Genomic DNA, 24,011 nt, shown 5'->3' on the forward strand with positions numbered 1-24,011 from the left:
ATTGCTAGGGCTTCCCTGTCGATTTGGGCGTAGTTTCTTTCAGCTTTGGTTAGAGTGCGTGAATAGAAGGCTATGGGTCTTTGTGTGCCGTCCTTGAATATGTGACTTAAGACAGCCCCGATTCCATAGGGAGAGGCATCGCAAGCGATGCATATTGGGGTGTCCTCCCTGAAAAGGGTGATAGTTGAACTGTGACAGATAATCTTTTTTAATGATTGGAAGCTATTCTCATGTTCTTTGGTCCAGGACCAAGTTGTACCCTTGTCTAGGAGTCTGTGCAGAGGCTCCGCAATAGTGGCCTTATGGGGGATGAAGGCATGGTAAAAATTTAACAATCCTAAAAAGGATTGCAGCTCTTGCTTATTCCTAGGACTGGGTGCGGTTTGAATAGCCTGTAGTTTTTCTGAGGTGGGGTGGATGCCCTGGCTATCTATTTTGTACCCTAGGAATTCAGTGGATGTGACTCCAATAGAGCACTTTTCCCGCTTAAGTTTGAGGCCGGCTTCTCTGAGCCGGCTTAGCACAGCTGACAGCCTGTCAGCTAAGTTCGCTTCGTTTTCTCCGGCGATGAGAACATCGTCGAAGTAGGGGCAGACCCCGGGTATTCCTTTCAGGGTCTTCTCCATGATACCCTGAAATATACCCGGGGCCGCCGATATGCCAAATTGGAGCCTCTTTACCTTAAAGGCACCGCGGTGGGTGACAATTGTCTGGGCCTCCGCAGTGTCCTCAGTGACAGGTAGCTGTAAGTACGCCTGAGCGAGATCGAGCTTGGCGAAAAGGGTGCCCGAGCGGATGGAAGCAAATACGTCCCTTACCGCTGGCACCGGGTAGGCATGGGGGCTGAGGGCTAAGTTGACTGTCGCCTTATAATCAGCGCACAGTCTCACTTCCCCATTAGGTTTGATTGGGGTGACGATAGGGGTCTCCCAGGTTCCCCCTTCTGTGGGCTCAAGCACCCCTAGTCCTACGAGGCGATCAAGTTCGTTTTCGATTTTTTCCTTAAGGGCAAAAGGTACCCTCCTGGCTCTTATCTTAACTGGTTGGATTGCAGGGTCTAACTGTAAGGAGATGGGGGGACCCGTGTATTTCCCTAAAGTGCCATCGAAAACGTCGGCGAACTTATCGCAAACGGCTTCTAGGCTGGGTGTTAGGATGGTGTTAACCCCAGTTAAAGCGATACCTAATGGACTGAACCAGTTTAGTCCTATCAAATCGGTGCGGTTCCCTGGTGTGACTAAAACCTCCAGGGGCCCCTTGAACCCCTTGTACTGCACTACGACCTTGGCTTTTCCTTCCACCGGAATGGGGGTTTTCTGGAAGTCAGCTAGGTGTACCTGAGTTTGTTTCAGGGGGATTTGTCCTCGGCCCTTCTGACAGATCTCCTGATAGGTTGTTAGAGAAATTAAGGAAACTGCCGACCCGGAATCTACTTCCATGTGGCAGGGCACCCCCTGAATCCTGACCCAGATCTTAACCTTGGAGCTTATGCTGTTTACCCTGACCACAATCTCTACCAGGGGCCCTGGGTGGGGTTCTCTGCTGGCCTGGGCAGCTGGCCTACCTGGGGGGTTTGCCTCCACCTCATTGATGTTGTCCCGGCCCTTGCTGCGGCACACCGGCTTGATGTGGCCGGTCTTCCCGCAATTGTGGCATTTCGCGTTCCTAAAACGGCAACCTCCTCGGGCATGATTGCCCCCGCAGCTGGCACAGGCGGCTCGTTGCTTGTAACGCGGTGGCGGTGGAGGGTTCCTGGCTCCCCGGCGGTCCGACGTCTTTCCCCTTCTCGGCTGTCGGTGCTCCATTCGGCGTTGTAGGGCTTCTCCGTCGGTGAAATCTACCGACTCTCCGCTGTCGCTGAAGGCTGCGCTTTCCTGGTAGACGGTCGCGGGGGTCTCTGGGGTCGTGTTGGTCGGCTTCTTCTTGTGGCTGTGTTCGTATGCCATGATCTCCCTGGTCAGCTCGGCCAGGTTCATGTCGGGTTTGGACGTCAGTTTTTTTTGTAGCTTCTCGTCCCTCAGACCGATCACCACCTGGTCTCTGATGCGGTCTTCCAGGTCGGGGAAGCAGCAGTTCCTTGCGGCATGCCTGACCCCGGCGATGAATTCGTTGGCGGGCTCGTCCTGCCGTTGTTTCTTTTGCGCGAATTGCACCCGCCAGTATAGTTCTGATCGAGCCGGCATGTAGTATTTGCTCAGCTGGTCCACCAAGTCCGCGTAGGAGACTTCAGTGATGGGCACTGGGCTGAACAACCCGACGGCTGCATCGTACACCGGGGGCCCGCTGATGTACAGCAGAGCGGCGGCCTTTGCTCGGTCGTCAGTGATCTTACTGACGAGGAGGAATCCCTCGACTTGGCCGAGGTGTGATTGCCATCTCTCGGGATGGCGGGTATCAAACTCCCTCACACGGCCGAAGTTTGCCATGTCGTCCGGTCCTGGGTTGCTCCGATGGAAGTTAAAACTTCCGTGACAGCTCTTGCCGGGAACTCCCTTCCTCGGCCGTGACTTCAGCTCCGGAGCGATCCCACCTTCGTCGCCAGTGAAGTAGCCGAAGGACCACTCGGGACGACAGGCTAGTAACAACAGATTTATTTAAGAGCAAAGGCAAACATAGAATAACTTGTCCGGCTTTTATAGCCGGCAGCTGGTAGTGAGGACCAATCAGCGGTGTTCATTTTGGCGCCCTGTCAGGCAGGGACCAATCCGCGTCGTCTTTTGTTGACAGCTCCGGCTTCCGCGTGTCTTGGTGTTTTGACAGCCGCGAGCTGTCAGTGGTTGCGCCTGCGCTGTACGGTGGACGCTTTGACAGCTCAGGCTTCTTCGTAGTCCGGCGTTTGACAGCCGCGAGCTGTCAGTGGTGGCGCCTGCGCGGTGCGGGGAACTTTGACAGCTGTCAAAGTTCCCGCGTGTTTTCTTGTCAGGCTGCTTTTAGTTTATACGCTTGCTGCTGCCGTATTATTTGAACAGTTAACATATATACATCTCTCTCAGGGGATTGTTTACATATATAACACAAAAGGTAGAACATATGTTAAATATACATCAAATGATAATATGCTTCCCTACAAAGTCAATTCTTGCTCAATGACAGACCAAGGAGTTAACTCGGAAAGGCAAGAGGAAAATCTAGAAGAGGTCTGTGCAACTTGTTGAAGGGAAAGGCCCACACTAATAAATTAAAAATCTTTGTGGTCTGCAAAAGAATGCTGGTGGGCTAATCAATGATTTGGTGACTAAAGGAGCATCTACAATGTTGCAGCTTGTAGTCATGGTAAGCTATGGAGGCACTTGGCAACATGACTTTCAGGGCAGTGGTGGTGATTTTATTATTATTTTTTTAAAAAAAGTCTGTGCTCTGTCCAAGGGTGCTTGGTAGGCTGCATGTACAGGCCTGGTCTAGAATTTATTTTGGAGCATTCACCTATCTAGAGCAGGCATGTCAAACTCATTTTGTTTGAGGCAACTTCTTATAAAAGAATTGCCAATTTAAACAATTTAAATCAATTTTCACTTGATTTCAAATTAAATGAATTATATTGGTTGACAATGAGATATTTTTTAGTACAATTGCCAAATGCAATAAACTGGTTTTAGATATATGTTATTTGAAGGAAAAAGCAATCCCTGCTGCATTACTGATCCCAGAGAACCATTTGCATGTATGCAGGTATCCTTAGGGTGCCATAGTTATGGATGAGAAGTATTGGTTGCAAAATTGGCATTTCTGGATGTAATACAGATATTTTGGACTTATTTTTGTTTCTTTGCATGTTTGATATTTTTAAAAAGGCATATGCTACTGACCATACTTATGCACATATGTAACATTTTTTGCTAGGATACATGACTACTGCTTGCCCAGAATGTGAAAAGTGAAAGACTGTGAATAAACACAATTTTAATGTACCGATAATACCACCAGAAATTATTTTAGCCTTTTTAATAAATGTTGTTATTGATGTTAAGCTCACCATGGAAAACATCATATATTGTTATGTATATACTAGGTTAATTATTTAAAGACTGAAGTGCAACATAACTAGATTCTAAATAATCTATTTTTCAAAACACACAACAGTCCAAACAGTAAAAGTAAAGACCAAATTAAGAATATTTCATTCTTAAGAAATGTTTAATTTAAAGTAGTTTAGTTGTAATAGATGTTTATAGATTCAAAGTAGTTTTCAAGAGTATTTACAAAAGATACTATTTTTTTTCTAGCATCAGCTAAATTAGACATATTACATTGAGAAAAATGTTTCTCATTTCTTTCCTTATTGATTTATTGATTTTATTGAAGAGATGTTAACATAGGAAATAGATTATTTTGTTATCTAATTTTACCTTCCAAAAGACAGAAGCAAATGAAAAATGTGAGGTTCTTTTCTGTTGGCTTTTTTGAATTAGCTGTTTTAGATTCTAAAAGTTTAGTTCCTAAAGAAGTATCCTTGTAAATAATTTTAATGTCATCTAGTGCAGGGTAGGCAAACTTGGCTCTTTTATGACTCAAGGACTTCAACTCCCAGAATTCCTGAGCCAGCATGGCTCAGCTTGGAAACCTCTCTCTTTCCCCTCAGCGTGGCTGGCTCAGGATTTCTGGGAGTTGAAGTCCATGAGTCATAAAAAAGAGCCAAGACTGCAATAGGCTTTCCAAAGCCAATAGAGGCAGCTTTTTTTTTTTCTTCTTGCAAATAAAAGGTGCCGGAACGCCGTTCTGAGCGTTCTATGAGAAAAAAAGCCCTGGTGATCACTAATTGCACTGTTTAAGAATTATGAATTAGCTACATTTGACTTATGATAAAACAAAAAAAATGAGCTTGAATGGTATTCCTATCTATGACATAACCGAGTGTTGCTTTGACATCATCATCATTCATCACATTGAATCAAGCAGCAACAAGAGCAAATTAAAAACTGTAAAGTACAAGAAAAGTGAACAAGCAACAGCCATCGCCACTCACCCACCCAAAATTTAAACACACAGGTCAGAACTGAAAAATTGTTGAAATGTAGAGACAGCTGATGAAAATTAATACAACTATGAGACAGCTTTGACAAATTTCAGTAGCAGACACAGAAAACTAAATGAGTTATGTTTAGATAATTGGTATATCCAAGTTCACTGCAAATGCATTTTTTTAATGCAGTTGATTGGCTGAGGCAAAGTTGTCAGTATCAACTGAATAGTTGAGAGTAACAAGTGACATCCACATAAATATATTCTTCTGCAATGTGAGTAAAAGCCAAGGTGGGCTAAGAGCCATAGGTTTCTTGGTTACCTGAATGATGATTGCCTAAAATGAGAACATAGAAGAAATATGTGGTAAATGAACCAATAGTATATTAGTACAGAACTTGCAACAAAGTCCTTAAAACCCATTGTATAGTTAAGGCAACCTGTACCATTCTTTGAATTCCATTACTGTTCAGGATAAGTTCAACAGGGGATGTTCCTATTCAGCTCAGGTGCATAGCTCTCTACATGGGGCTGCCTTTGAGGACCACTCAGAGGCTTCAACTGGTGCAGAATGCAGCCGCGCGAGTTGTGATGGGGTTTTTCGGATACTCCCATGTAACACCTCTTCTCCGCGAGCTGCATTGGGTTCCAGTTGCCCTCCAGGTGAGATTCAAGGTGCTGGTGATGACCTATAAAGCCCTAAATGGCATGGGTCCGGATTACTTACAGGAGCACCTGCTGCCGGTGTCAACTTCCCTTCGTCCTGTGCGCTCCCATACAGAGGGCCTCCTCAGGGTGCTGTCAGTCAGGGACTGCTGGCTGGTGGCCCCCAGGGGGAGAGCATTCTCTGTGGGTGCGCCAGCCCTTTGGAATCAATTGCCTGTTGAGCTCCGGATGGCTCCCAACCTTCGCTCTTTCCGCCGTGATCTGAAGACCTGGTTGTTTGAACAGGCTGGCCTGGACTAAGGGTTTGGGTTTATTTTTAACTATTTATTGTTAGGGCTAAATTAATTTAATTTTACTTTTAACTTTTGTACGTTGCATTTTATTGCCCTGTACACTGCCCTGAGTCCTTTGGGAGAAGGGCGGTATAGAAATTCAATAAATAAATAAATAAATAAATAAATAAATAAATAAATAAATAAATAAATAAATAAATAAATAAATAAATAAATGAATAAATGAATGAATGAATGAATAAATAAATAAATAAATAAATAAATAAATGAATGAATGAATAAATAAATAAATAAATAAATAAATAAATAAATAAATAAATAAATAAATAAATAAATGAATAAATGAATAAATGAATAAATAAATAAATAGTATTCATACGGTTCTGCCCCTTTTAATATTTTCTGAGCATCTGCATCTCGCCCACTGAATATTATGAGAGCTTTATGTGAGTCCTTCAGATAAACTCGGAACAAACACATATTTTATATATTTCATAAGCAAAGTCATCCAACACTCAATGCTGGATGAGAAAAAAAGTTCTTGCCTCCCAGTGTAATCACCTCATAAGTGTCAGTTGTATCAGTTCTTCATCAAACAATGAGGGTTCATTTGGGTCAGACCAACCTTACATGGTTTGGCTCCCTCATCACAGTGAGCTTGTTACCACACAGATAGAAGAGGTACACTGTGGAAGAACAACCTTGCAGTGATTAGAGTGCACCATTCTTTCCTTTTTCTTCTCCTTGCCAGCACCTCTGGCTTTAAAGCAGCTGGGCTACATCTTTTTTTTTATTAAAAAGTTTTACAATACATTTTATCTTTAACATAAAAAACCCCTCCCAACCCCCTCCCCTCCCACCCTCTTCCCCCTCCCCAACCCTCCCCAACCCCTCCCTCCCTTTCCCCTCCCCCCACTTCCCAGAGCTGAATACAGGGTATAAAAGTACAAACAATCATAATCTAACTTACGCAAACAATCCTAAACTATTTAAACTATCGCACTTTAACTCATATAGATAAACTCCAAACATATATATATATCATATTAATAATTATTTAAATACAAAATAATACTTTTTAATCTAATACCCAATAAAAACAATCACAGATAAAACAATTTATATCAATTTTCTAAAACTATTCTTCTTTCCAACTAGGCTTTAAATTCATACTAAAACCAAGTTTATACAACCTTTCCTTCTCCTAATATATTATACAACTTAAAATACCATACCTTACTTTCCAGACTTAAAATTTTTATATAATCACATCATTCTTATATTTTCTATTACCTGTTTCATTATTACCCATAAAAAATATTACAAGTTAACTTCAATCACAGATAAAACAATTTATATCAATTTTTCTAAAACTATTCTTCTTTCCAACTAGGCTTTAAATTCATACTAAAACCAAGTTTATACAACCTTTCCTTCTCCTAATATATTATACTACTTAAAATACCATACATTACTTTCCAAACTTAAAATTTTTTATATAATCACATCATTCTTATATTTTCTATTACCTGTTCCATTATTACCCATAAAAATATTACAAGTTAACTTTCATCTATAATTTTTCCCAAAGTTGCATCAAAGCATATCACAAAGGATATACCAACCACACAATATCCACCTTCTTATCACACCGTAACTATACGTACCAACCAAATAACAAATCATAACCTACAGAATATCAGTAAGCACTACTACAAATCTTCCCAATTAAATTTTCATAATCATCTTAAAACTAAAGCAACATAAAATATTACATAGTTATATTATAAGGGTGAAAAGTATATCCCCAAATATTTAGTCCCATAATCCTTATTACATTATTATCTCCTGCAGTTATGCAACTAAATCTTCAGGCTTGATTCATTCGTCCAGAAGCAGCACGCCTCTTCCAATTTCTGGCCTTCTCCAGTGGTACTGAAATTTGATCCACTCCTGTAACTTTCACATCTGTCTGTATTAGCCCTTCATTATCTTGTAGATTCTCTCTGTAACGTTGAGACTCTCTCACCTTTTTTCTTTGTAGATTGCAAAAATGGTATGGGGGCTGCTTTTAAAACATTACTGTAGAAATCACGTGCCTGAATCACCGTAGTAAAACTGTTAGGCATATGGTGTTAGCCTATAATATTGGGTTGAAAATATATTAACCATAATGCTATGTCTTTAAGTTGTTAATTGGCCAATGGATGTGTAAGTGTTCTCATGGCCATAAGAGGAAGCTAGTAATGTAGCTTCTCTCTCTCTGAATTCACTGATCTCTACTATTACTGTTTTTGCTCTGCTGTTGGTTTACTACTGTTGTAAACCTGAACTGTGTATTGACCTCTGGACCGGTAAGAAGACTTTGTAGTTTGGATTGCTACTTGGACTGTTGCTATTGTTTATGACCTGGACTGTTTATTTTTTGACTGTGCATTTTTGTTTTTACACCACCTCAAAAGTAAACTACTTTTTGTTTTCATAACTCAGTGTATTCTTGTGTGACTTTTACTACTCTCAGTACCCTTCCTTGTCTGTGCAACTCTTTGGTAGCACAAGGAGATCTCTGCACAACAAATTCCTTAACACTGGTTATGGGCCCAGGCCTGTACTGAGAGTTAGTACACACAGTTTTCCTAGCTGAGTTTGTGTTAGCTATTTGGTGTAAAATGGCACAAGAACTGTTATCAGGCATCTCCTGGATAACCCGGTTGGATGGGACAAACTATGTTTCCTGGTCCACGAAATGCTGCTTGCTTTTGCGCAAGGAAGGACTATGGACTGTTGTAAATAACCCACCAGATACTACTGCTTGGGATGCAAATGATGAAGAGGATGCAAAGAGGATAGACGACTTTAAAAGAAGCAATGAGAAAGCTCTTTGCATTATTGGACTAACACTGAATGACCAGCAGCTTGTCCATATTCGTGGTGAGGAGTCTGCTGCTAGGTGTTGGGGCATTTTGCGAAGGCTTTATGTTCGAGACAGTGTGGGTGCACATATACACCTTACACGTAAGCTGTTTAGGGCTTGTCTGCAGAAGGATGGAGATATGCTGACGCATTTAAATTACATGAAGGCAACTTTTCAAGAGCTTCATGAAAAGGAGCTGATTTTTCAGAGTTGCATCAGGTCTACATTATTCTGTCATCTTTGGATGAGAGTTATGATGAGTATGTTTCTTCTTTGGAAGTCCTGACCAGAGAGGAACTGACATTGACTAACATTACTGGGAGACTGCTGGAAGAGTCCAGGAGTCGTCGTGACAGAGACCAGCTGAGAGAGACACAACCACGAGAGGAGCAGCCATTCACCACTGCTTACAATGTCAAAAAATGTTATTCTTGTGGGGCTAAAGGGCATATAGCCAAATTCTGTAGAAAGGGTAAAAAACAGAATGTGAAAAGCAGTGGGAAGGCTAACAAGAGCATTGGTTTGGCTATTTCTGGTGAGACAACATCCAGAAATAATGAATTGTGGGTTGTTGATAGTGGGGCTTCACAATGCATTACTAAAGAGAAAAAGAGGTTTATTACTATGAAAAACAGCAACCAATATGTTTCACTGGCCAACGGTTGGAAGATGAAGGCCTCTGGTGAAGGTAATTCCTATTGTCCATGCATTGATGAACAGTTACCTATGTTATATATACCTAAACTAAGATTCAACCTGTTATCTGTAAGGGAATTGGTTAAAGTTGGGTTTGTGGTAACATTCAGAGGGGAGCAATGCACTATTGAAAGGAATGGAACCTGTGTAACTGCTAATTTGAAAAATGGTTTATTCGTACTCACAAGTAACCAGGTTAGTACAGTTAAAGCTAACTCAATATGTGAGAACAAGAAGCCACATGATGAATGAATACATTTATTGCATAGGCGGTTAGGGCATGTGAACTTTAACTCACTGCGTAAAACAGTTGAGTTAGTAGAAGGAATTAAACTGAAGCCATGTAGTAAGTATTTGAATTGCAATGCCTGTAATCAGGAAAAGAGTAAGGCAACTCCTGCAAACAGGTTAAACGGCTTCAAAACAACTGTACCTTTGGAAGTTGTGTTTGCTGATTTAATTGGACCCATGAAACCAAGTTTAGGAGGATCATGTTATATTTAAGTATATTGGACCACTACTCTCGATATGGGTTTTGTTATCTGCTTAAGTCAAAGGCAGACACTTTCCAACAATTTGCAAACTGGCTGAAGTTCGTCGAGAGAAAAACAAAGAGAAAGGTTCAGTGCATAATTACTGATAATGGCACTGAATTTACAAACAAGCGCTTTGTTGATATGCTACAATCAGCTGGCATTGAGCATAAACGTTCAGCCTCTTATAGGCCTCAACATAATGCATTTGTTGAGAGACGTGGGCAAACCTTACAAGCCATGATGAGAACCATGATTAAGGATTCTGGCTTAACAGATAGACTGTGGGGGGAGGCAGCAAAATGAGCAAACCATGTTCTGAATATAGTTGTTAATACTTCTACTGGTAAAATACCATATACAATATGGCATGGTAAAAAACCAAACCTTGATTACCTGCACACGTTTGGCACCGCAGCTTGGGTCCACATTCCTGCACAACTCAGGAGTAAAGGCCAACATAGGGCTAGGCAATTATACTTCGTAGGTTATGAAGCTAACCATAGATCTTATCATTTCTAGGAACGAGGCACAACTAATGTATATAATAGTTCTAGTGCAAAATTCCTTGAGCACGTTGGTTGGGATAGGTTAGAGCAAGAAACTGTTAATACTGATCCTCTAGTGTTTGAGGACTCGTCTGATAACGTAACTAGTAACGATAATACATCTCCTGTAAATATAAAAGATGAAGAGGAGATAGGGGAGATAAAAAATGAATCAGAGGAAGGAAAGGATTCAGAAATGCAAAACCCTGTAATTCCTTGGCGTTCAATGCACATCAGACGTCCACCTGATCACTATGAAGCAAGTGTAATATGTCAAGTTAGTGTAGAGCCATCTAACTATGATGAGATCAGGATGTATCCTGAAAAGGAACAGGCATCATGGAAAGCTGCAATGAACAGGGAGTTGAAGTCTTTGCAGGATCTTAAGGTCTATGAGAAAGCTAAACTGCCACCTGGTGAGCAAGCTATAGGTTGTAAATGGATATATAAGTTAAAGAAGGGTGTAGATGGGACCGTAACCCATAAGGCACGTTTGGTTGCACAAGGTTTTGCCCAAACTACTGAGGATTATGACGAGGTGTTTGCACCCAGTCTGAGGGCAACTACTTTAAGAGCAGCTTTAGTATGGGCGGCTAAAAACCAATATATGGTTACCCATGTAGATGTTGAAACTGCATATTTACATGCTCCATTGCAACATACTATTTATTTAAGAATACCACCAGGATTGACCAATGATAGAGACCATGATTGTTGGGAATTAAAGAAAAGCCTTTATGGATTGACACAATCAGGCTATGAGTGAAATATATGTTTAGTTAAAGAGTTGAGTGCAATAGGCTTTGTAGCCAGTAATACTGATCATTGTTTGTTTAGGAGAGATCACAACGGAGCATTATCTTTTCTTTTATTATTCACAGATGATATTGCAATAATAACAAAAACTGAGTTAGAAGCACAAACTATCATTTCAAGATTGGAAAATAAATTCACAATTAGAAATCTTGGGAAAATAAGCCACTATTTGGGGTTAGATATTGTGAAAACAAATAGAGGTTTTAAGGTGTTGCAAGCCAGTAAAATATCTCAGTTATTAAAGAGATACAATATGGAAATGTGTAAACCAGCAAAAACTCCGATGGCTATGGATTTTAAGGACACTAATGTTGAGAGTCCTGTATTCGATAAGACTATGTACCAATCTTTGATAGGAAGTCTTATGTATCTGAGTAATTGGACTAGACCTGATATTTCTTACTGTGTAAACCAATTGGCTAGGTACAACAATAATCCAACTGTTAGACACTGGCAATCAGCTAAACGAGTATTAAGGTATTTGAAGCAAACTATTCACTACTCGTTATATTTAGAGCCAAATCGTGAGTTAATCCTTACAGCATATGCAGATGTGAGTTTTGCCTCTGATACAAGCACTGGTAAATCTACCTCAGGGTTGGCTATAATGTTGGGTGATTCTTTAATTGGATGGAAGTCTATTAGACAAAAACACATAAGCTTATCTATAATGGAGGCTGAATTTTCCTGTCTATCAGTGTTATGTACAGAACTGCTAGTGTACAAACAATTATTGTTAGATATGGGTTTAAATGTAAATGATCCATTTATTGTGTATGAGGACAATCAAGCTGCGATAAAGATGGCTAACAATGCTGCAGTAAGAACAAGATCTAAATATACTGATCTTCGTTATTTAAATGTCAGACAATGTGTCAAAGAGAAATTAATACAGCTAGAGTATTGTTCATCTGATGTAAATATTGCAGACCATTTTACGAAGGTACAAAGTGCTGTGAAACACAATGCTAATTGTGAAAAAATGTGCATAAGATTGTAAGAGTTATATATTATTCTACCCAAAGGGGAGAATGTTAGGCATATGGTGTTAGCCTACAATGTTGGGTTGAAAATATATTAACCATAATGCTATGTCTTTAAGTTGTTAATTGGCCAATGGGTGTGTAAGTGTTCTCATGGCCATAAGAGGAAGCTAGTAACGTAGCTTCTCTCTCTCTCTGAATTCACTGATCTCTACTATTACTGTTTTTGCTCTGCTGTTGGTTTACTACTGTTGTAAACCTGAACTGTGTATTGACCTCTGGACCGGTAAGAAGACTTTGTAGTTTGGATTGCTACTTGGACTGTTGCTATTGTTTATGACCTGGACTGTTTATTTTTTGACTGTGCATTTTTGTTTTTACACCACCTCAAAAGTAAACTACTTTTTGTTTTTATAACTCAGTGTATTCTTGTGTGACTTTTACTACTCTCAGTACCCTTCCTTGTCTGTGCAACTCTTTGGTAGCACAAAGAGATCTCTGCACAACAAATTCCTTAACAAGTTAACTTTCATCTATAATTTTTCCCAAAGTTGCATCAAAGCATATCACAAAGTATATACCAACCACACAATATCCACCTTCTTATCACACCGTAACTATACGTACCAACCAAATAACAAATCATAACCTACAGAATATCAGTAAGCACTACTACAAATCTTCCCAATTAAATTTTCATAATCATCTTAAAACTAAAGCAACATAAAATATTACATAGTTATATTATAAGGGTGAAAAGTATATCCCCAAATATTTAGTCCCATAATCCTTATTACATTATTATCTCCTGCAGTTATGCAACTAAATCTTCAGGCTTGATTCATTCGTCCAGAAGCAGCACGCCTCTTCCAATTTCTGGCCTTCTCCAGTGGTACTGAAATTTGATCCACTCCTGTAACTTTCACATCTGTCTGTATTAGCCCTTCATCATCTTGTAGATTCTCTCTGTAACGTTGAGACTCTCTCTCACCTTTTTTCTTTGTAGATTCCAAAAATGGTATGGGGGCTGCTTTTAAAACATTACTGTAGAAATCACGTGCCTGAATCACCGTAGTAAAACAATGCCTCGTACCTTCATAGACCACCACCATACCCACTGGTATCTGCCATCTAAACTTGATATCACGTTGTCTCAATTCTTGTGTCAAGAAAGCAAATTCCTTCCTTTTTCTTAAAATTCTTGAAGGGATCTCTTTTAAAATCAGAACTTTTTGCTCAGCAATTACAAAATCAATATTGTAGGAGGCCTGGATAACTTCATTTCTAATCATTCTCTTTGTAAAATAAACCACCACATCTCTGGGTAATTTCCTTTGTCTTGCAATCCAAGAATTCACACGAAAAATTTTATCTATATCTTCCATTATTTCATCTGCTGGTTGTCTCAACACCCCCTCCAAAGCCTCAGAAACCATTTTCTTCAAATTTTCCTTAGGATTTTCTTTTAGGCCTCTAATCCTTAAAGCAAACTCCATCTGATAATACTGTGTCGAGATCAAATCATAATCAATTTTCTCTACCACATTTTCAATTTCTGTCATTTTTGCTTCCAGTCTAATATCATTTTGAGTAAGATCTTCCACTCTTTCATCCAAATTCTCAATGCATTCAACCATGCCTTGCATTGCAGATATAATGTCTGCTCTCAGTTCTGTTAATTTCTCTGTAATCTTTTCATCCATAACCTTAGCTAGTTTTTCTGTTAACTTCTCCTCCAACTTTTTATCCATTATCTCAGCAAATTGTTGCATTTGCTTTTCCATAGTCTCTTGCAGCAAATTCTGCAAATCTTTTACTGTAAAAGCTGATGCAGATACGGGTACAGGGGACAATAAAGTTTTCAACGAAGACTGTTGCACCAGAGCAGGAACTTTAGAAGATATAGCCGCCATTTTCACCCACTATTGTTAGCTACGCACTTCCACTTATGAGCTCAGCAAAGTCCATTGAGTTAAAGATCAAAACACCATCTTCACCAAAATCTCCTGCATCGCTCTGCCTGCGTCCTCGTTCTCAAAAGTTCTTCCTTGCTAGCAGGGATGGTTGCGAACGCCCTGTTCTGCTCCAAAAAACCCGGAGCAGAGGCGCCTCGCAGTCCGGAGCATGCCCAGGCTTCGGGGGGGCTCAATCCTTCAGCCGTCAAAACTTTAAGTTCTGGCGGCCCCGGAGAGCTCTACCCCTACCTGGGCGCTCACCCTCTCCTCTTCTCCCAAGGAGGGGTCTTCCGAGCCACCGAAACAGCTGATCGGCGCTGTTTTCAGCGGCTCTACGGAGCCGCAAGGCTGACAACCGAAGAATGGCTTCCTCTGGCGACGCCTTGCCATCCGGAAGTCCCAGCTGGGCTACATCTTGAGTGAGCATTAGAGCCCAGTAACCATGTCAATGCCTCTAGAAATGCCAGCTTTCCTTCTCCCAGGCTGAAAAGACAAAGATACTAAAGTCCTGCAGCATCCTTTATGCAGATAGTTGTTTAATGACCCTTCAGTTACAATGGCAGTGAAAAAAGTGACGTGTAACCAGTTGTCACACTTATGATCACTGCAGTATCCCCGTTGTCATGTGATAAAAATTCAGATGCTTGACCTCTGATTCATATTGTTGCAGTGTCCTGGGATCATGTGATCCCTTTTCTTGATCTTCTGATAAGCAAAGTCAATGGGAAAGCCAGACTCCCTTAAGGACCATGTTGCTTAAGAACTTAGCAACTGCACTGATTCACTTAATACAGGGGTGTCAAACTGCTGGCCTGTGGGCCGGATGCGTATTAGCAAAACTGCACCCACCCCACTGCCGGCAATGGAAAAAAAAAGTCACAATACATGGCGACACATCATGTGACATTGCAAGTTTGACACCCTTGACTTAACAGATGTGGCAAGAAAGGTTGTAGAAAGGGGTGAAGTGTACTTAACAGTTGTCTCACTTAACAAAAGAAAATTTGGGCTCAATTGTGGTTGTAAGTTGAAGACTACATACATGTCTGGTTTTCCCTCCCCAAGAAAATAGGGTCACTGTATTTATATATCAGTAGAACCTATAGGCTCTGGCAACAGTCAGTGGCACAGATGCAAAGATGCAGAATATTTGAAACAGGGTAAACACTTTTTCACATACAGTGCACATACAGCGTACAGATCCCACTAGTGCAGTTGAGTACGGTTCTCAGTTGCAAGAATGCAGTGCATCTGTACCATTCTCCAGACAGCATTTAACTTCACACTACAGGCAACTCTGGGCATGTAAATGTTCTTGCATATAAATGAGTGTTTATTTTCCTCCTCCTGTTGAAAAACAGTCAGAATAGGTTAATTGTGTGAATCACATTGGGCCATAATCTGCAGAGCCCAGAATGCTAAAGCTCTTTAAGTCAGTGAACCTTTGTGTGCTGAACTCCACGTTGGTTGTAGTGCAAACAAACAAGCAAACAAAGCTTATTGACAGTCAAAAATGTAGGGTGATCCTGTACTGGCATATGAACCATGGCACTGTAACCTTATGAATATTAAAATCTGAATATTTATTCAAGCGTGCAGTGGATTTTTCTTGTCATCTTTTGCATTTTCTGGAAGTTAGATATACTCAGGGAATTAGATAGATATAAACAAAAGCAATAAATTATGTATATATAACACAGCAAAAGAGAAAATAGGTTTCAGATAGGTAGGTAAGGAAGCAGATAAGTAGACAGATAATATCGTAAAGAGACTGTTGTTGTGAAAGCAAGCTCATTTAATTAAATAGCAAGTTTAAAAAACACACACCTATACATCCCAGAATGAATATGGACCTTCAAACAATTAGATTTTATTGAGGGAGACCAACAGGAAATTATGCCAATGGGAAATGGCAGTAAATGAGAAGGTAACAGTCACTGGGTGAAAGAGTATTCAATGGAGGAACAGCATTTAGGCAGTCCTGAAAAAATAGCAAAGAACAATCTCCAGGACTCATGTACAAGTGCAGTTTTTAGAAGACAGCTTGAGTGTAGTGTGTCTTCTGTATAAACTTCTTTTTGTTAACAACAGAGGGAGAGAAAGACAAAAAGAGATCATGAATTTTGGAGCAGTAGAAGAAACAAGAAGGTATGTGTTTTAACACTGGTGTGTGTGTGTGTGTGTGTGTGTGTGTGTGTGTGTGTGTAATTTTCAGGGAAAAGAAAAAAGAGGACTGAGAAGCCAGCCCGTATGTAATAGATGAGGGTGGATGGGGGGGGAGTTAGGAAAGAAGTGGTGAGAAGTAGTCTGTAAATAAAGCCAATTAATCCATAGATGGAGAGGGGTGGGGAGAAAAGAGGACTGGTGTACATATTTGAGGACTGATGTCAGACAAAGTTTCCAGAATTTCACAGAACCAGGGAAGGGAAGGGAAGGTATTTTAATGGGAGAACTTTGCACATTCCCAAGTTTCCCAATCCTCATTCTTCCTGGGGAATTCAACGAAGGGGACAAAAGAATATATTATAATTGCTTTTCTTTACAAGGGAAGAAAATAGATTTCAACAAAAATCACCCTTCTTCATGGTAAGAACTAAAAAAACCCACCCTCTTATTTGCATGAATTGTATCATTTCTAGCACTGAGTAAGGAGTAATTGACCTTACCAGAAGAGAAAATATCTTATTATATATGACAATATCCATGTGAAGAATGAGTTGTTTAAAAGTACTGTATATTTCACTGTTTCTCAACCTGGACAACTTTCAGATGCGTAGATTTCAACTCCCAGAAGTCCATTTCTAAGTATTTTTGAAGTTCAAATATACACATGTAGAAGGAACCCTTATTGTACATGATTAGGAAACTCTGTGTGTGTATGGTTGAGTGGCATTTATTTATTTATTTATTTATTTATTTATTTATTTATTTATTTATTTATTTATTTATTATTAGACTTATATACCGCCCTTCTCCCGTAGGACTCAGAGCGGTTCACAAGGTTTTCTAAAACAATACAGCAAATTACAAAAATTAAAAACAATTAAAAAGATCACATTAACCTTGAAATAAAAACCCCAATTAAAATACAATTAAAACCCCAATTAATACTCTCAGTCCAGGCCAGAAAGCTCAAAGAGCCAGGTCTTCAGGTCCCGGCGGAATGAGCGAAGGTCAGGGGCAGTCCTAAGCTCTACAGGCAGCTGGTTCCAAAGGGTAGGCACACCCACAGAGAAGGCCCTCCCCCTGGGTTTTGTCCACCGGCAATCTCTTACTGGCGGTACCCTGAGAAGACCCTCCCTGTGGGAGCGCACAGGACGAAGGGAGCTTGATGCCAGCAGCAGGTGTTCCCTCAGATATCCCGGACCCAAGCCATTTAGGGCTTTATAGGTCATCACCAGCACCTTGAATTTTTCCAATGTAGTCCACTATCATATTTGAATATGACTATGGTCATCTGCCGATCCATTCAATGTGGATTGTCAACCTTCGATATGGTTATAACCTGGTAATGAAACCTATCCAAATTTGCTATACTTGTGTTTTTGGTCTTTCAGATTCACCTTGTGAATTTTGACCTGCAGTGCCAATCCAATTTATTCTTATATATATGCATATTTCCCAGTTTTTCATCATGAACCAGCTACTTCATCAATGTCTCTTTGAAACATGCAGATTGTCTCTATTGAAAATCATTGTTTGAAGTAACATCGGGTGATTCAAAATTTTGCCTGTAGTATTACTAAAACTTTGAAATATGTGATAGCATTTCTATTGTTATCATATACTATCATCTTAGGCAAGTTAACTCAGAAGAAAGAAGTGAAGTATTCTTTTTAGTAAGTATTCTTTTTAGTTAAGTATTTTAAGGATGCAAATATTCAGTTGACAGGTATAAGCAAAAATATTTCACTAAATGGGGGAAAAACCCTCCAAAATTGTTCCTTCTTTTCAACAATAGAAAAAAAAACCTAATAAAATAGGCAAATAAAGACTCCCTGCCCATTAATTGTGTCTAGTTTCTCCTATCTGAGATCACTTCATTGAATAACAGAAAAAGAACTACCATTACCCAAACTGAGAAGTAATTTTTCTGCGCACTCAAATCTCAAAGAATTCTATCTGAAAATCTGACCCATTAGAAAAAAAAAACCCCAAGTTGTTAATTTCTTAACAACTTAAGAATATAGTCATACTAAGTTTAAAAAAAAACAGTGGGAGATTTCTAAAACTGGCTTTAGAGCACAACAGTAGGAAATATTATAGATATAAGCATTTGTTTCATCTTCAGGAATGTCCCAATTAAAAGTGGCACAATGCCCATATCCAGGGCTTTTTTTGTCATAGAACGCTCAGAACGGAGTTCCGGCACCTTTTTTGGATGGAACCTTGTAGGGTAGACAAGGCGGGTTGTATGACGTGTGAGTTCCGGCACCTTTTTCTTTTACAAAAAAAGCACTGCCCATATCCATAAATTGCTGATTAGTCATTCATTCATTCATTCATTCATTCATTCATTCATTCATTCATTCATTCATTGTGCCATTCTTGCTAAAATACATTAATGAACTCCTATGTTTCTTTTTTAAGTATATCCCCTCCCAAAGCAATTTAGAAATCTGCATAAAATCACATAACCAACCAAAGCAGCCTTCTGCCAGTGCAATCGCTTCTCAGCAGGAGAACTTCCAAGAGCAAATTCTGTAATGAGAAAGTAATAGCTTGATTTTTAAACAATATTGATCTTTTAAATCTTATAATTGCTAAGCATTTAGCAGTGTCTGAACAATGTGATTGCTCAGTCAAGCCTGATAACAGGAAAAAAAATAATTTTAGAAGGATGGGGAATTAGCAGTCCTCACAATTTTAATGCCTTCTCAAGGATGAGCAAACCAGCCAATTGCCATAAGATAGAATAAACATGTGTTCTATGCATATGTATTCCATGTTATCAGTTTAAACTATTGATTGTGAAGGATGGAAGGAGTAGCACCAGTTAAATATGTTTGTAGACCTATTTAGGCATGAAAACATGGGGAGCTGATATACCATTAGTATGTTTCTGCAACATATTCGGTCAAAGCCTGATTCTAATAAGAGAATGTCATTAGAATGTAAGAGTAATTTGGCACTGGCATGCATGTACCCATAACTAAGTAGACAGTTCTAATCTGCCCTGTTCCAGGTCTATGAAACTCCATTTCTGATCTGTTTTGTTTTCTTTTGGAACTACAATGTGGTACAAATGGCTACACCATGCATAAGAAGCTTGCTAAGCTTGTAAGCCGCCCTGAGTCTTCGGAGAAGGGCGGGATATAAATGTAACAAAAAAAAAGAACTTTGCAGAGAGGGGAGAAGGCAGGCCTGATCTGAGATCAGTATCTTCTTTTTATCAGTCTAATGACAATGTTCAGAGGAAGGAAGAGATCTTGGTAGAATAAGCTTGGTAGGTGTAGAAGTTGTAGGTGTACAAGTTTTGCAAATTGGCTTTGGTAAGTATAGTAGGATCTTCTCTCACTGGAGAAGAGCCTAATGCTGGGAAAGATTGAGGGCAATAGAAGAAGGGGCCAACAGAGAATGAGGTGGCTGGATGGAGTCACTGAAGCAATAGGCATGAGCTTAAATGGACTCCAGAAGATGGTAGAGGACAGGAAGGCCTGGAGGAACATTGTCCATAGGGTCACGATGGGTTGGACACAACTTCGCAGCTAACAACAAAGTATAGTAGGATAGTTTATACAGTACAGAAAAGAAGTTGAGTTTTCCTATATGTTACTACTGGGTAACTTGTAAGAGTGGTGGAGAAGGTCATCTTTGCCAATATGAATGTTGGTCAGTGGTAGATACAAAATAGTCCTTGGGTTACAACAGCAATTGGAACTGGAACTTCCATTGCTAAGTGATGCACCTATAAAAAGCTATATCATGTGACTGCATCACTTAGCAATGGCAAGGTTTTAATCCACAATGTTCAAAGTGTTCAAAATGTTCAACCACCCTGAAAACAGCTCAAAAGTCTCTCCCAGCCAGACGTAGTCAAAAGTCAAATTTTTCTTTCTCTCCCAGTAGTTCTTGAGATTAAAAGTCCAAGCTCAGTAAGTATTTATAGTCCAAGAAGGTCAAGGTGATAAGTATGCCAAAATATTTTCCTTTATTGCCAGCTGTTCTCCATTAAGCTAGGAGTCACCAAGCAGCCAGGAAGCTAGTTGTAGTGTTATACTCAAATCCACCACTAGATGTCATTCAAAATCCATTTTCCACTCTTAAGACAAAAGATTGATTTTTTTTATATTTCACCTCAACATTTTTTTTTCCAAAGAGAAAATCTTAACAATTATCTCAGTTCTCAAATTTATCAAAGCTGTAGCTTTACGTTACTTCTACTTCACTATTATGTATTTCTGTCCCCCATAAATGAAATTAAAATGCTGCTTCCCTTCACATTCAGAGGTTTTAGCTTCTTGGGAACCTTTCCCAGGAAATTCAGTTGTAAAATAGTAAAGAAAGGATCAATGTTCTCACCCCGTTCCAAACTTGCTGTTTACGATGCTAATTAGTGCGAAAGGCAAAGCCCTACCTTCCTGCGTCCCTTCTCGCCGTGATGTAAAACTGGAACCCACAGTCCTTATTGTTATTGTAACTGCAGGATGGTATAGGTTATTAAGCAGGAAGAGGTGGGAGTCCCAGGTAAACAGACTGGTGGGTGATGTGGGGACCAGGCAGATACCACAGGTAGGCAATCTAGAGCATGGGCAGGTGCTATGAGAAGGAGTTATAAAGCATGGACAGTTGCATGGATACTGCAAGGGGTAAGGGGATAACACAGACAAGTGCTCTGGGGCAGAAGCAGGTGCATTGGGACTGCAAGGGATGGGAGTGCCATGAGAAAGTGTTTTGGAGTATGAGAAAACAAAGCAGTGGGAGCAGGAGCAACTTTGAACTTCATGCCTGCTTTCTCATTGAGTTTGTTTATGGTAAGGCAACAATGGAAATAGCAGTCACATGAACGTAGCTTGCTGCAACATCAAGACCAGGATCACACCATTATGGAGAAGATGCAACAGCTGCAACTTCATGGACCAGTTCTAAGTCTCCCTTGTTCAGTGCCATTCTAACTTTGAATGGTTGCCGAACGAATAGTTGTAACTCGAGGACTACCTGTAGAACAAATAAGAACCTAGCCTCCTGAAAGGTGGTTGGTGAACCTAAGTAATATTAGACCTTGAATGTAACATTATGAAAATAAGGGATGGGTTTTAGTTAACTATTTGCACTGAATAGGATATAACCACAATTTTGTAATAGAAATCTATCCTCTTCTAGAAATTTAAAGAATATTAGCACTTTTCTATAAATTCTAATAAAATGAAGATTTCTAATTCTATATTTGGTTGGTTAGCAGTTTGCTGGGGATAGATTCCAATATGAGATTATTATGGGGAAATCAAAGCTTTTGCACATTTGCAAATTGCATAAAAAGATTATTATCAGCAATTCACCATAAAATGAAGTGCTTGCTCTTTTGTCCTGCTTTTGTTCTATTTGTACAACCTGGGTTATTTTAAATCAACTTGTAATCTATTTGTTCAACTTTTTCATACTTACTTGGTGGAGTATGGGAAGGGAGAATATTTGAACTGATGTCAAGGTGGAAGAAGAAAAATTAGTTTAGAATATTGCTGAGATGGAATTTCATTGCATAATTTGCCCAGGAGAAAACTCTAGCAGAAAGAAGGGAATCAAAATATTTTGCACATTTTTAAAGTGCACATAATTATTAGCACACTCTTTGCTGCAAACTTGACAAGTGCCTTGCTATGTGTGTGAGGTAAAGCAAGGCTTCTAAAAGAAAAAAAAATAGGTCTTTGAGACACCAAGCAGCTTAGAAGTTCATAGGCTAGAAAGTCATTTTCCTTGTGAACACAGTGTGAAATGTCTTTGAAAATTACTTTTTTTTAATTACAGTTGACATTTCTAAGCCTCCTGTTGATGGTATCTCTCTCGAAAAGAAGACGATGACAAAAATAAAGCATGATTTACAACAATGGGAATGAGTGGCAAATGTGGGAGAGACTGCAAAACAATTTGAAACCACCTATTTATTTATGAATATGCTTTTTTCTATCTATGGTACTACTCATTGTATTACTTTTCACACACTAGTAAGTTTAGCTTTCCCCAATGCAGAGAGTAAAAGCAAATACATAAAATAAGTGTCAGTACCTAATGGGAAGGGGGTAGTTTTGTCCACAAGGAGGAAGTAAAAAAAGTAAAAATAAACAAACTTTTCAAAGACTTGTAGGACTTTGATTACATGATCGTGGCCTCCATTTTGAGGTTTTTGTTTTTGTTTTTTTTACCTTTCTTGGGAGACTCATGAGTGATGATGGTAAGATTTCACTGGCAACCTTTGCAAGGACATAGAATGGGTGACCTTATAGTACATGTGAAGTGGGGAGATTTAAAATGGACTAGCAAACCTTTAACTGGAAGCAGCCAAGGTTTTGTGAAATTCCAGAATGATGAATAGAAAAGCATGTCAGTATAATAGTGACATTTAACTTAATTTAACATTTCTTAAGTGTTCTTATTCCATTTATCTATGGTATTGCTTTGTTTTGTTTATGTATGTGTGTTTTTTTAAAAAAAACATGGATCATTTTCACATGGGATTGCCAGCTTTGTGTTTTGATATATAATGGGTAAGGCACCAAGTTAGAAATCAGGAGATCATGAGTTCTTATCCTGCCTTAGGTATGAAAGCCAGCTCTGAGGCCATCAGTCTCTCTCAGTCCTAGGAAAAAGGCAATGGTACACTATGCCACTCTTTCATTTAAATGGCATTCCTCTGTCCCCTCCCCAAAAAAGCATTTTAACAGTACTTAAAAACAGGGGGGGGGGGAAATGGAGACGTTAATTGTCTCCCCTTGGAAAAAAATCACATTTAAGATGTGTTATTTTATGCTAAATTCACCTCCTCAGATCAACAGTAATAAAACTGGAAGGCCCCTTTTACCTCAATATTATGCTTCTACTCATATGAAAAATCTATCATAATAAAAATTATAATCTATCAAGAATTTTGGCTGCCCATTTGACTTTTGCATCAGAGATTTTTCCAAGTGTTTTGCTGAATAATCTAGGCAATCTGAGTGGAAGAATTTATTTTGCTAATTTTCTGATTTCTCAGGCCTCATTAGCTAAAAAGCCTAAATTTTCCTTCTGTCCAAACCCTGCTGATTCCAACAGGGATTACCAAAAACATGTATTTACTACCATTTTAGCAAGGGGTTACTGCTTCAAATATATTGTCTGGAATGACTTCCATTAGTATTATAGTGCTTTTACCATAGCAAAAAACAAAACAAAACAATGAATGAGGTGTTTTTTCCAATACATTTTATATGCATATTACTTTGTGTCAAGAATAAACAATATAGTTCCTGCCATGTTAAGACAGGATGCAACAAAAAAGGTATGAATACCAAAACAGACATAGCACAGTTAAAAGAATAAAAATTAAAAACCATAAGCCCTCAAAGTTCCCAAGTTAAAATTCTGGCCTTATGCATGATATACCACTCCCCTTCTGTTTCCTGTCCAATTTTAAATGAGGCCCCCAGTTTCCAAAAGGCCCATTTCTGCAGA

The sequence above is a fragment of the Vipera ursinii genome, assembly GCF_947247035.1.
Source record: "Vipera ursinii genome assembly, chromosome: 3".
In the NCBI taxonomy this organism is placed as follows: domain Eukaryota; kingdom Metazoa; phylum Chordata; class Lepidosauria; order Squamata; family Viperidae; genus Vipera; species Vipera ursinii.